This window comes from Microcaecilia unicolor, chromosome 7 (genome assembly GCF_901765095.1).
Source record: "Microcaecilia unicolor chromosome 7, aMicUni1.1, whole genome shotgun sequence".
Lineage (NCBI taxonomy): Eukaryota > Metazoa > Chordata > Amphibia > Gymnophiona > Siphonopidae > Microcaecilia > Microcaecilia unicolor.
This window is the reverse complement of record NC_044037.1, coordinates 213,564,845-213,580,104: the sequence shown is the minus strand read 5'-3', so window position 1 is coordinate 213,580,104 and position 15,260 is coordinate 213,564,845.

The following is a 15,260-nucleotide window of genomic DNA, read 5'->3' as shown; positions in this document are numbered from 1 at the left end:
CTTTCACTAAAGGGCCTTTCTTTCTGTGTGCTTTCACCTTCACTAAATGAACTTTCTGAAATTTTTCACTGAGTTCTTGTGCCATAGCCCATAGTGTTGAATGTTTTACCATGGACCCATCTGTGGATTTAAAGTTGTGGCTTAACCACCATGGCAGCAATGCAATGGCACTTCTGAATACATAATCTGAATCTAAGATTATCTGTATTTCAGGGTGAGAGTCTTGATAATGCTGCAAACAGGCCACAAAGGCAGCCAGTTCACAGTATTGTGCTGAGGCTGACCCACAGGAGTACTGCCTTTGCAGGATTACTTTGTTATCTGGGCCCAGTTGTACAATTGCAAACCCTGCTAATCTCCTTCCTCCCTCACATTGGCTACTGCCATCAATATATACTGTAGGAAGAAAAGGGGATATTCTATCCAGTACTAGTTCTTTAAATATCAAATGATTGGGGGTACTGGGTGAAGACTGACAGTCATGAGGCTGTCCCTCCAGTAAGATCCCTGCAACCTGCACCTTAGGCTCTTTCAGTAATTCAAATTTCACATTCTGTGCCTGCAACATCAGGGTCCAATGGACTATTCTCTCTGTCCTAATTCTACTACAAGCCAACTTGCCCTCCACAATTAATTTAAGGGGGGTGTGGTGGCTACATATGTAAGTAGTTTGAGCTCCAATAATGTATGTAAACTTTTGCATAGCAGCATATGCAGCCAGAACATGTTTTTCACAGGTTCCCATTTTAAGTTCTGGAGAAGTGAGAACTCTGGAAAAGAAAGCAATTGGCCTGTCTGTCCCTCCTAAGCGCTGTGTTAGGGCAGCTCCTATACTGTTCTCACCAACCACTGGGTATAGGAAAAAATTTTGCTTGTGATCTGGGGGAGCAAGGACAGGAGCAGAAGTCAAAGTCTGCTTGAGTTTAGTCACTGCCTCTGTGTGTTCTGCCTCCCAAACATATTCTTTACGTTTAAGCAGGGAGTATAGTGGAGCAGCCACTTCAGCATAGTTGTGCATAAAATCCCGGCAGAACCCTGTAAGCCCTAGAAATGATTGGAGGGATTTCTGGTCTGTAGGCAAAGGTAATTTCTGTATGAGATCTATTCTCTGAGAATCTATGGATTTCCCTTCCTGGCCAATAGTGACTCCTAGAAAGGAAACCTGTGGTTTACACAGCTGAGCTTTGGCCGGATTTACTTTAAGTCCAGCTTTCAAAAGAGCTTTTAAAATCTCTCTTACATGGGCCCAGTGGTCAGATTCAGTTTCAGATTGAATTAAAATGTCATCAACATATTGGATTATATTGTCTCTACAAGACACCTGAGCTAGGGCTTCCTGCATGTATTTGTGGAAAATGGATGGAGAATCCTTATAACCCTGGGGTAACACAGTCCATGCGTACTGTTTATTTAGCCACTGGAATGCTGTTTTGTACTGGCATTCTGGGGCCAGGGGCAGGCTCCAAAACCCATTTGAAATGTCTAGGACAGAAAAAAATTTACAGTTGGGGTTTAATTTAGAGATCATTTCCGGGTATGAGGCTACAACCGGTACCACAGATTTTGATACTTGATTTAGGGCGCGGAAATCTATGGTCAGTCTAAAGGAGCCTCCTGGTTTAACTATTGGCCATGCTGGAGAGTTGCATGTAGAAGAGATCGGTCTAATTATGCCCCTCTCTTCCAGTACCTGTATAATCTTAGCTACGGGGTCTATTGCCTGATGAGGTACTGGATATTGCTTTGTGGCGGAGGATCCTCCCCTTCTAACAGGATTTCTGTGGACATTCTGCCACATTCTAGTTTGTCTTGGGCCCAGACAGGGATGTCTATAACCTCTGTGGGAATTACACTCAGATCATACTGTTGGTCAGCTTTTGTGCATTGTGTGGCCAAATGCATGGGAATTGCTTCGTGCACCAAAACTGTAGACATTTTTGGAGATCCAATACATTGCCACAAGGTAAGATTAGCCATATCCACTACCAAATTTAACTGGTTGAGGACATCAATTCCAATTATTTCCTTTTCTGTGCTTACTATAGTGACTGCATTGGTTTCTAAAATTTCATCATCATGTTCCCTCTGCATCTGCACCGGGATACCCCATTTAACTGGGATAGCCACACAGTTGGTAACTGTGTCATTGACCCCTTGGATTTTATATGTTTGCACATTTTCCTGGTCTGAAGTGGGAGAAACCCTGCTTGTAAAACTGATTCCAGCCCCTGTGTCAATCAACGCTAATTTATCCTGACCCCCTATCCTGCTGTTCACATTGGGGCATCCACACGTGTCCAAAATCAAGGGTGCCACAAACTTTAATTTATATTCTGAATCTGTCTCCTTTCCCCTCTCCTGAGGTGCTGGAAGTGCATGCTCAGGTAAGTGAAAGGAGTCAGGCTGGGCACAAAATACTTCAGATTGTTTGATATTTGGACACTGGAGATCAGGACATCCCTATTCCTTTTTTTCTTGCTTATCCTGGGCAGCTATTAATTCACTTTTTATTCTGTCTAATTCTAGCTGCATGGTATATTTATCTTGTTCCCATTTAATTTGTTGCTGTTTCAACTGGTCTGTCTGTGCTTTAAGTTCATGAAATGGGATGTAGCCTGAGGAATTTCTAAAATTACCTCTGCTCTGCCCTCTCCATGGGGCCTGTCCTGAGTTTCCTGACCTATTGCTGTGGGAGGGCCTTTCTGCTTGCCATTTCTTTGCTTCTGACACAGTAATTACCTGGGATGGCTGAGTTTTCCATACAGATGCAATCCTAAGCATTAGTGTGTCAAAAGGAGTTTCTTTGGGGTCCTCAGCAAACAATCTGAGATGTTTAGTAATCTCGGGGGATAGGATTTCCAACAAAAATTCTTTATGATGTGTCTGACCATAATCTTCTATTTTGGGCCAACCCTCCTGGTCTCGAAATGCTGCTTCCAGCACCCACAATCTGTGCGCAAATTCTTCTAGTGTGTCATTTGGCAGGGGTGTAAGTGTTCTAAATGCTTGCATTTGAGTACAGCGAAATAATTGCTCAAGACCCTTTTTCAACAACTGGAATGGGTGGGTGAGAGAGCCTACTTTAAAATAGTGGGGTCCTAAAGCTACGTGCATAAGTCTGTCAAAGTCAGACGTTTTCCTCTTATACTTTCCTAGGCCCCAGTGAATCAGAATATCAGTGGCCCATTTGCACCATTCATTCATATTAAAAGGCATAGGGCCGACCTTCTGTGTTATCCTTTCAATGTCACTATCTTTTAATGAGTCATACAGTACCAAGTTTACTGGTGTTCTGGGGTGTGTACTGGACTCAGTTTCTGTGTCTGCAGAATCCTCCCTGTCCCTCAGGTTAGTGCTTGTGCCTGGGGTTTCCTCATCTAAGCATGTTTGAGTGCTTAAGTCAGTGTTTTCAGTCTTAGATTTGCCCCCACTTCTCAAATCCACTACACACACTTCTGTGTGCTTTTGTGGTTCTATGAATTGAAAACCTGGCTTGTAGGGTGTTTCATAGGCTGGCGGTGCTGAGGGAGAAATACTTGGGGTCTGCCAGTGCACAGAGTTAATCTGGTCCTTTGAGGCACATTTACTTTTTAAATGTTTTAATTCTGTTTTAGCCTCGTCCAATTGTTCATTTACATGTAAGAAGGAATTTGTTGCTTGCACAACTTGTGCTCGTTGCATCGAGATGCATGCCTGCGCATCCTCAAGGTCCCTGGTTAACTGAGTGCACTGAGTGGTCAGATCTGCCTTTTGCTGTTTCAAAGTAATTAGTCCCCTACACAGGCCTTGCATAAAAAGTCATTTCCGTTTATTAGTTTTCTTTTTGAACTCTTGGGAATGGTGTACCATTTGTTTTTGAATATCATACCAGGAATCCTCTGGGAATTCTCCTTCAAATGGGCCTCCCTTTTTGTTACAATAAGTCTGTACCATAACTTTTAGTTCTTTAAGATCAAAAGCGTCCATGGTTGAGGCTGCTGAAAAATACTTAAATTGGTACCGGGACCTGGCTAGTTTCTTAATAGATATACATATATGGAACTAGCTCTGTGTAGCTCTTGAATTTGGAAAGGCCCTCTTTATGAAGTAGAGGGGCTGGAGGGATAGTTTAGAATGAATATAGATTAAGCAAGGCAGGTGTTAAATTAGATATGCCAACTGTCAGTTCCCTGTCAGGCAGAGCTGACTTTTCACCAAGACAGAGACTGGCTGGTAGAGAAATAGTTCAAAGTGACAGGAAATTAAGTGATTACCAAAGACAGATATATAGTGTTTACAAATGTGGGACTGTTTCACTTGGTACCCCTTCCAATAAAGTTGGAAGATCTATCAGTTTTTCTGAGCAGCCCCAAACACAGCATTAAATTACTTCAACTTTCCATCCCCCTTAACAAGCCTAGAAGTACATATGCAAACATGCAGAAAGCAAAACAATGTCTTACTTACCCAGCTGGAGATCCTCTTTTTGAAACCGAGACGAGCTCCCCAGATGTCAGCTATCGTTGTCTAGGGTTGGTCCCGGGGTCCACTTCACAGAGGCAGTGGGTTCCCAAAGAATACGCAATCCACACAGATTTGGATATATAAAGTATATTCTATTTGCATATATGTATTGGCTCACAGCACTTAGTACAAGAAAAAGGGTACAAGCTTTCTTGGGGTGTGTATTTAGAGGGAGGGAGAAAGAAAGGATAGGGTGTTTGTTCATAGGAAGAAAGAAACCTTGGACTAGGGCTTGTCTGAGAAGGGGGGGAGCAGAGCCAGGTGCTCTGGTGGCTAAAGATGGAGGTGTGCAGAGAAAGAAGAAGAAACAAAGACAGCCCAGCAGAGTCCCGTGCCCTCTGCTGCAGGGAGAAAGAAAGAGGGAGACCTAGTGCCCTGGACACAGAGAAGTACCCGGGGACAGAGAGAGGGGGGGCAGTAGACCCCAAGCTGAGCTCTGTGCTCTGCTGCACCGAGAAAGACAGAGCTCCAGAGAGCCCTAGTGAGCTCTGCTTTATACCTAATAAGAACTGAGAGGGAACAGGAGCAGAGAGAGATCAAAAACTTATCTTTCCCAGTTATTTCCTTTACAGAACTCCAGATACTTTCTGAAGTCAGGAAAGGTGACAACTTTGACAGGTTGTCCTGGAGCCACACTGTCTAGCTTTGGTTGCTCTGAAGCCCTGCTCCCCCATGGAACAAAAGGTATGTTAATCAAGAGTAATTGAGAAACCAAAGGGCTATCAGGCCTCTCTGAGCACCATTTGGCCCATTTCATCCTCAATGGTTCCTGCAGGAGAGGGGGGAGAGTTTATCAGAGGTCAGAAGGTGGTTTAATATTGTCAAACTGATTTCATATTAATATAAGTATGTCCAGCAATAATTTTAACCTCCTGCAATCCTGACAGTTTTCAAGCTTGATGTTGTTACACTGATTTTTGTGCTCCCATAAATTTTGGATTCTTCTTCTTCAGGGATGCAGTGCTTTAACTGTCGCCAAGGAATAAAAATGGCAACAGTCAGTTAAAGCACTGCATCCCTGAAGAAGCCTGAGGGTGAAACGGGCCCTGTTGGGAACAGATAAGTGTGCTGCATGCCACACATAATGTTTATGTTGAAGATTTTGAATAGGTTTATATGATCACATGTTAAAATAATAATAATAAAAATTGTTGAAAATGTTTTTTGGCCAATGATTGATCAAGGTCCAGTGGATACAGCCTATGCTGAGCTCTAATTGAGCACTATGTGAGCGTTCCACGGGCCGGTCTGTAGGTTGTTGTATTATCACGGACTTCTGAGGCCTTTTCCATTTCTTTGATAAAGTAATATAATTCGTGGTTCGGTATTAGTTTTAATATCCACTTTGGTTTGTGGTTTGATCTTATATAAAGGGAGGACGAAGAGGACAAACAGTTCACTATATATCATCAGGTGTTGCTGTTTGAGAGTGATAAGCTATATGTGTGCCTCCTTTCTATCTTCTTGCTGTCACTAGGGAACCTATTAACTCAACTCTGCCTTGCCTCACCTCAATTAAATTAAGCCATCCATGACAGAATCAGCCAGACATTGTGACGGTTATAAAGCCTTTCTTGCAGAGAGACAGAACAAAGAATATTTGCAGAGATGGATATATTAAGAACAGATAAGCTGCTCTGGATCATTCTGAACCCTCTTCTAACTGGAGGGCTTGGGTCAAATTATGTGAGCAACTAATCCTGATCTGGCATTACTCTGAGCATCTGCAAGATATGGTTCCCCAAAACGGGATTCAATGCTGATTTGCTTTGCTTCCCACTTCGCAGACCACTCATTGAATCAGGAGGATAACTCATATTTCAATGCTTGCTAGATGTCTACATAGTAACATAGTAAATGATGGCAGATAAAGACCTGAATGGTCCATCCAATCTGCCCAAGTTACATTCATTACCAATTCATGATTAAACTATTTTACTAGCTGAATTCAACTATTCAACTTTAAAATGCCCCCCCCCCCCCCCCCACGCACACACATTCATAGTTTATGATGGAGCTCATTTTTGAAACAAAACGTCCAAATCACAAAAACTTGTTCAAAACAATATTTTCGAGAATAAAAATAGACGTTTTTCTTTTTTGAAAATGACCATCTTTTCTATTCAGATTTTGGACATTTTTTGCAAAACATCCAAAGTTGGACTTAGACGTCATATCGAAAATTTCCCTCCACATAAATTAGAAAAAGAAATAACGTGGAAAGATAGCATCACATGGAATAATGCTCTATTAATGAAAATAATATAAATATATTTTTTGAAAAGTATCAGTGTTAAATCATTAATTAATAAGCAAGGGTTATAAGGCTGTAGCACCAACAGCCCCCACAAACTGCTCAAACTTCAATATAACACCATCAAGTGCTTTTCATTTGTGTTAATATTAAGAGGTCCTTTTACTAAGGTGTGCTAACAGATTTAGAGGAGCATTTCCAATATGACACCTAAGTCCAACTTTGGACGTTTTGCTCAAAACATCCAAAATTCAAGTGGGGAGTACAGCCATTTTCAAAACAGAAAAACATCTATCTTTTTTTCTGAAAATGGCTGTTTTCTAGATGTTTTATGCTGAAAACATTTATCTTTTTGGTCTGTTACTGGGGAAAAAAAAGTCCAAGTGAAAAACACAGAAAATTAATCCATTGGGACAAAGGAGGAGCCAACTTTCTTAGTAGACTGGGCATAAAGGCATCCCAGCAGAGCAGTGGGCACCCTAGGAGACACTGCAGTGGACTTCACATAAAAGGTCCTAGGTACACATCTCACCATTACTCCCTTATAATGTATGGTGAGCTCTTCAAAACCCAAGAAAAACCTACTGTATCCAACTATACACCACTACAATAGCCCTTATGGCTACAGGTGTCACCTATATGTGGGTACAATAGGTTTTTTTTGGGGGGGGGGTTGGGGGCTGACACATTCCACCACAAGTATAATAGAGTGGATTGGTCACCTTCTGTACAGTGCACTGCACTGACCACTAGGCTATTCCAGGAACCTGCTTGCTGCTCTAATAGGACTGGGCAAAATATCTGAAGCTGTTATAGAGGCTGGTATGTACTGTTTCATTTACATCTTTGAGGGGTGGGAGGGAGCCAGTGACTACTGAAGGAGTACGGGGGTGTCATTCCTTTATTCCTACAGTGGTCGTCTGGTCATTCTTTTTGTGGCTTATTTGTTAAAAAAAAAACAGGTCAAGACCAAAACTTCCAACTTATAGCCCTGAATGTTTTTGTTTTGTTCCATTATGGCAGAAAAACATCCAAGTAAGGAATGCCCAGATCCCGCCCTTGCCCTGACATGCCCCTTGTGATTTGAATGCACTTCTGACTGACTTCATAGAAAAACATCTAACTATTGGTTTTGAAAATACAAATTTGGACATTTTTGTGAGAAAAACATCCAAATGCTGATTTATGCTACTTTTTGGATGTTTTTCTTTTTTGAAAATGAGCCCCTTAGCGCACACTAAATGATAAGATGCCTATAAGAATATAATGGGCATCTTATCATTTAGTGCCCGTCTGCGCAAATAAAGTCATGGGCAGTTACGCCAAGTAAAACTTGGTGTAAATTCTGACGTCTAACTTATGCACGGACCAGTTGTAATCTATAGTGTGGCGCATAGATTTTAGAAATGCCCACAACCAGCCCTTTCCACGCCCATGGCCATGCCCCCTTTTCAACTATGCAACTTAGAATTTACATACAACATAATATAGAATATGCTTATAGACAGTTGTGCGCATAAATTCTGATTTATTTATTTATTGCATTTATATCCCACATTTTCCCACCTATTGGTAGTTTCAATGTGGTTTATAGTTGAATTAGTAGAAAACAGGTTACATATTAGAACCATTGTGGTGTGATCAGAATAGTTCAGTCGGGGTAGTCCATGCAAAATCACAGGTTAAATATTAGAAGCAGTGTGGTGTGATCCAAATAGCTCAGTCAGAATAGTCCATGTAAGATCAGTTCAAGTACGTGTGTAAGGAGAGATGGTCTGTTTACTGTTAGGCTAACGTGTTGCATGTAGGAGAAGTGTTTTGAAGAGGTGTGCTTTCAGGTGTCTTCTGAATTGTAGGTAGTTGTTTACAGATTTTAGGTTTTTCGGTAAGGAGTTCCAGATTTTGGTGCAGACGTAATAGAACTTTGTTGTGTATGTGGTTTTGTATTTCAGGCCTTGATATTTGGGGAAGTGGAGGGTTAAGTAGGATCTCATGCTGTTGGTTGTGTTGCGTAGTGGTAAGGTAATTAAGTCAGACATGTAGGCTAGTGTATGGCCAAAGATTATTCTGTAGGCCAAGGTACAGATCTTGAAGGATATGCGTGATTTAATAGGTAACCAGTATAGGTTTTGGAGCAGAGGTCTTGGCTTTCAAATTGATTTTTGCCATAGATAAGTCTTGCTGCGGGATTTAAAATTATGCTATTTCCTGATGTCTCGAAAGAGACAAGACGACGGAGGAAACAATTTTTGCTCCTCAAGCCCGAAGTTTTACACTTGGGGGGTACCTTTTTTCTTAGATACCCCTGCAAGTGCATAATAAGGCTGGGGAGCAAGAAGTATATGTTTACTGAACCTGCTCATGTATCATCGCTTTTAGCCTCAGTTAAATTGGAGAGGCAACACTAGAAGGTGCACAATTTCTTAGCAGAGAATAATTTCCTTAATTATTTCCTTTGTTATATTTCTCCCCTAGATTTCCTAAAATCTGGGATCTCCATTTATGGACTTGAGTGTCTTAGAATTTTGAAAGTGTAATGATGTAATTGCTCTTTTTTTTCTTTATTTTCCTGTGTAAAAGATTTCTATTTGATTGACACTTTCCTAAGCAAGATGTTTCTTGTAAATTTTGATTAAATGAATAAATAATAAATAAATAAATAAATAAAGATAAATCTTGCTGCACTACTGCAGTATTTTGTGCAGTTTGTAACTTCTTTAAAATCTGTTCCTTTCATCCTGTGTAGATTCCATTACAGTAGTCTGCATGTGCAAGGCCCATAGTTTGGATGAGGGAGTAAAAGATGTCTCGTGGAAAATAGTTTTTTATATATTTGAGTTTCAACATTGTCTGAAACATTTTCTTTGTATTGTTTGTGACCTCTTTGTAGAATGATAGTTCATGATCTATGGTGATTCCTAGGATCTTCAGATCTTCTGCTATGGGAATAGTTGTTCCCATAGCATTGATGGTTATAAAGTGCTCGGTATTGTATGGTGATGTAAGTATCAAGCAGAGATTTTTTTTCCCTATTTAGTTTCAATTTGAAAGTTGATGCCCAAAGTTCCATGAGATTTATGCTGTCTGTGATTTTGGTAGTAATATTGAATATGTCTTTTATGAAGGGGATAAAGATGGAAACATTGTCTGTGTATATGAAGGGGTTAAACCCTTCATTGGACAGGAATCTTGCAAGGCAATCATCATTAGGTTGAATAATAATGGAAAGAGTGGTGAACCCTGAGGTATTCTGCATTCCACTTTCCAAGGGTTGGAGATCGTGTTTACTTTCACTTGGTAGGATCGGGTAGTCAGGAATCCATTGAACCATTGAAGTACTTTCCCTCCTATTCATATTTTGCCAAGGATTCTTTGTAGGATGGTGTGATCAACCATGTCAAATGCACTGGACATGTCGAATTGTAGTAAGAGGATATTGTTCCCAGTTGCATGGACCAGTTGCAATTTAAGTTTGAATTTTGCTAAAAGTGTGATTAGTACCGTTTCTCTGCTGTGGTGGGTCCTGAAGCCTGATTGGGATTCATGTAGAAAAGAAAATTTTTTTGAGATATTCAGTTAACTGCTTGGCTATGATGCCTTCCATTATTTTAGTCGTTAAAGGTATGGATGCTACTGGTCTGTAGTTTGAGGTATCATTGATATTTTTTCTGGTGTCCTTTGGGATTGGCAAGAGAAGTATGTTGCCCTTTTCCTTTGGGAACTGGCCTTCTGGGAACATGAAGTTTAGATAGGTTAGTTGGTCAGTTGGAGAGGCATTCATAATATAGTTGGGGCAGGTATCAAGTGTGCAGTGTGTGGTCAAGGATTTTCTTATCGCTTGTATTATTATCTCACTAGTAAAAAAGGCCCGTTTCCGAAACCAATGAAACGGGCGCTAGCATGTGGTTTTTTTTATGTGTGTGTGTATGTGTCACAGAGTTATTTTTTGTGTGTGTGAGGGTGCGGTGTGTGTGCAGGTTGTTGATGATGGAGGTGGTGCGTCGGTGTGTGGTTGTTTTGTTAGATTGGCAGCCAGTCTCTAGCGATTCCTAGGCAGGGAAGGAGTACTCCTCCCCTTCCTTGGTCGCTGTTTGCTGCTGGCTGGGTCGCGGGTAATCGTTCCAGCTGGGCTGCAGCTTGTCCTGTTCGCCCAAGTCCCAGATGGTGACGGGCATGTTGTTTTCCGGCTCCTCTGACTCCATGTCAAGCGATCCCAAATATAGTCTGTGCTATAGGCCCTCTGGCACTCTTCAGTACTGGCATTAGGCATTTAAAAATTTCTCCCCCCCCCCCCCCCTCCCCTGGTCTATTTTTGCACATACCCACAGCAGGAATATTCTTCTCTCGTTCCAGCGGTGGTTCTGTGCTCTCCATGCTGCACAGATAATGAGCCATTCTGCTGGGGAATGCTCCTCCCTTATTGTCACGTAGTTTCCTCTGATTGGTCCGTCTTACGTTGCCTAGTGTTGCCTGGGAATGGTGTTGTGATGGTCCTTTGTGTTTCAGAATGTTGAGGGTGTTTTTTCTGATTGGTCCGTCATGCGAGGGCGGGGCAGAGAAACATGGTCAGTGTTCACCACCATGAATCCATGAACCCTTCAGTGAGTGACTGAGTGACTTCAGAACGTTGTCTTCAGAACGTTGAGGGTGAGTTTTATTATAGCAGATTGGTTAGTTAGGTGAAGGTCATCCAAGTTCTGTCTGCTGGTGATTCCTCTGGAGGGTAGTCGAGTTCATCTATTAGTTTTGCGAGATTGGTGTTAGTCTGTGGAAGACTCTTCTTTAGGTTGATGATTTTCTCTTCAAAATATTTGGCCATTTCATGTGCTGATGGTGGGTCAACTTTCCCTGTAATAAGAGGTTTAGTATGTAATAGATTGTTTACAAGTTTATAGAGTTTCTTCGTATCTTTGGTAGAGGAGTGTGGTAGCCGTGTTAGTCCACTCTTAAGGTTATCAATAGAAATCAAACAAAATAAAACATGGAAAAGAAAATAAGATGATACCTTTTTTATTGGACATAACTTAATACATTTCTTGATTAGCTTTCGAAGGTTGCCCTTCTTCGTCAGATCGGAAATAAGCAAATGTGCTAGCTGACAGTGTATATAAGTGAAAACATTCAAGCATTACTATGACAGTCTGACAGGGTGGGAGGATGGGGGTGGGTAGGAGGTATGCATGGGGACATCAAAGCATATCATTGATATTCTAACAGGATGGGTGTGGATAGGTGAGGGGTGGGGTGATCAACAGAGACATACAGCTTTATGGTTTATAATGGGCTAGGAACCCCAGATCCTTGTTAAGTCCTTTCTGTTTGGTGTTAAAATATTCAATCATTCTGACTTCAAAGGTCTTACGTTCTTGTATGGTTTTAAAGTTACCTTTCAGGATTCTCACTGTGAAGTCACTGGTACAGTGTCCTGGTCCTGTAAAATGCTGACCAACAGGTGTGGGAACCCTACTGGCACCAGTATTGTTCATGTGATGTCTATGTAAATTGAATCTTGTCTTAAGCATCTGGCCTGTTTCTCCAATATAGCATCCTTCGTTACATTTTTTACACTGAATGATATATACCACATTAGAAGATGAGCAAGTGAAAGATCCCTTTATGTTGAATATCTTTCCTTTGTGGATGACTTTGGGGTCCTGTGAAATATTTTGGCATAGTTTGCAACTGGATAAATTACAGGGAAGTGTGCCCTTCTGTTCCTTTTCAGTCTGTGATGGAAGTTTACTTCTGATTAGCTTGTGTTTTAAGTTGGGTGGCTGTCGGAAGGCCAGTACTGGTGGGGATGGGAATATCTCTTTCAGTAATTCATCCTGCTGGAGTATAGGTTGTAGATCTCTTATGATTTTCCTCAGTTTTTCCAGCTCTGGATTGTATGTCACTACAAGGGGGATTCTGTCTGTGGATTTTTTTCTCGTACTGTAGCAGGTTCTCCCTGGGTGTTTTGAGGGAGGAGGCAATATTCTTGGAGATTATTTTGGGGTTATAGCCTTTCTGTTTGAAGGATGCAGTCAGGCTTTTAAGGTGTCTGTCTCTGTCCCCTGGGTCAGAGCAGATACGGTGGTATCTTGTGGCTTGGCTGTAAATGATGGATCTTTGTAATCTGAGCCTACTTGTTCTTTATAGGATTTCCTCTTAGCCTGTCTGATTCAATTCTTGCACCTTTTTCATGACTCCCTCCAGGCTGTAATGATGTATTCATTTTTTGTTTTCTTCCAGGTTCATTCTTGTCTTCTGCATTGGATTTTTAACTCTTTCAGTGTATCGTCATACCATGGAACCAGTTTTCTTTCCCATATGCTTTCGGATTTCATGGGAGCTATCTCATTTAGTACGGTGGTACATCTTTTGTCCCAAACTGTTATGAAATCCGTGGAGCCCGTTTGAGGTGACCAGTGATCATCGTAGATGGTGGACCAGAATTTAGTTGCATCAACATTTCCTCGTGTGTTATAAATGGTTAGTGCTTGTGTTGGGGTGATCCCTATTTCTTTCCAATACAGGGTCCAGTTTAGTTTGAAATGGTCAAACCATGGAATTTCTAGTTTTGGTTTTGTATGGTAAAGTCCTTGGTAGGTGAGAACCTGTATGCTATTAGGTCTAACACATGTCCTTTGGTATGCATGGAGGGTACTGGTGACCATTGGAAGTGCAGTCCCTAGTGCTTTCAGTATTCTGATTTTCTAAGTGTAGGTTAATGTCTCCTATTATCAGTACATCGTAACTGGTTGTGCAGATGTTAGAGATAAAGTCCAAAAAGTTTGTTTGGGCTGTTTTCCAGTTTCCCGGAGGCCTGTAGAAAAGTACGCAACTTAGGTGGTTGTGTAAGGCTTTCTCTTATTCTGAGGCAACTTCTAGTTGTGGTGTTATGGATTCTGTAGGGGGGTCCACTGTGAAGAAGAATCTGTAGGTGAGTGCTATGCCCCCCCCCCTTTTTCCCAGTTCCAGTCCAATTCAAAATTTTCTATCCAGGAGGGCATAGGGCTAGGATTATGGGGTCATGTTTATCGTGAATCTACGTTTCATTTAGGAAGATTAGTCCCAGGTCTTTGTCCAGTATCCAGTCTTTGATTGTTTTGGTTTTGTTGACCGCTGATCTAGTTTTGATGTAACCCACTGGTATTGGGAGATAATTGTCTTTGGTTAGCATGACTTTAAAGATTTTCACTAATTGATGTCTGATTGGGTTTCGAGTTTAGTTAGTTTCCTTTTTGGTCAGTTGTTGTGTTTGGGATGCTATAGGGTGTGTCTCTTCTGTTGTTTGTGTGGTTGTGGCTTTCTAAATGTTAAAGTGAGGTCTACCTTGATGGAAGGTGGAGTAGCTAGTGGGGTGATTCCAGCTATGGAGTATTGGTATTATGTTGTCATCCTGTGTGATGGCTACTAATGGTGGATAGTAGCGTAAGGATGGATATGCTTAGTAGAAATGTTGTGACATTCATTTTGCCTTTGTCTGTGTTGCTAGGAGCTGGAAATTTTAATTTGGTTCTGGGGGGGGGGGGGGGTAGGACACAGTGTTGTGCTGTTGTGTTTCTAGTTTTTGCCTAATTGAGTGTATACCAGATAGGCTTACACTACGGGTTGAATAGTTATGGATTAGCTAGGTATAACAGTGGGATGGGTTACCTAGTAGAGTGACCATGTGATTGTTGGAACATTGACTCCCTCATCTTCACCTGTGGGGCAGCTCTCCCCCTCGTTTCCTCCCTGCAATCATTAAGGTTTTGTCCATTGGGTGGGTGTTGTTCTCTGATGTCGTCTCGGTATATCTATACCAGAGGACAGGAGAAGTGATAGTATGTGCTGTTTCTGTCGGTGCAAGGTTGTCTTTCACCCAGTGAGGTGCTGTCAGGGAGCAAGGAGGAGTAGCAGGGTGAGATTGCTCCTTCAAGATAAAAGGCTGGGGGATAAGGGCGCTGGCAGGGTGAAGTTCCGGGCAAGTCTCATTCTCCCTCTGTGCATGTGGTGCCTTTCAGATGCCTCACGGAATGAACCACTTCTGTTGATGCAGTGTTATCTTTCTCCCGGTGAGGTGCAATCAGAGAATGGGGGGGGGGGGGAAATAGTGAGGTTAACTCACTTCTTGCCCATATAGGGCTGTGGGATAAGGGCGCCAGCAGGGTGAACTGTCTGCAATCCTCAGCAGCAGGATGTCTGCTCTCTCTCTCTCTGTGCATGGCATCCTTCAGTCTCCGCATGGGACCTACCAATTCACCCTCTCCATTTGAGTCAGATCCACTGTTGTCCTGCAGGAAAACTCACCAGCCTCCATCGGCCCGCTGGAAGGCTGATCCTCCCTGCCTTCTCCTTTCCATGAGCTCAGCCCCATTGTAACCCAGGCGGCTGTGCCCACCCCATTCACTTCTCCTCATCACACTGAGACTCGGGTTGAGAGGGCCATCGGTCAAAGGCAGAGTGTCTTAGCAACAGACCACCTTCATGTTGCAGTGGCCAAGAATTTCCCAGGGTGCTGATGTAGAATTCATTC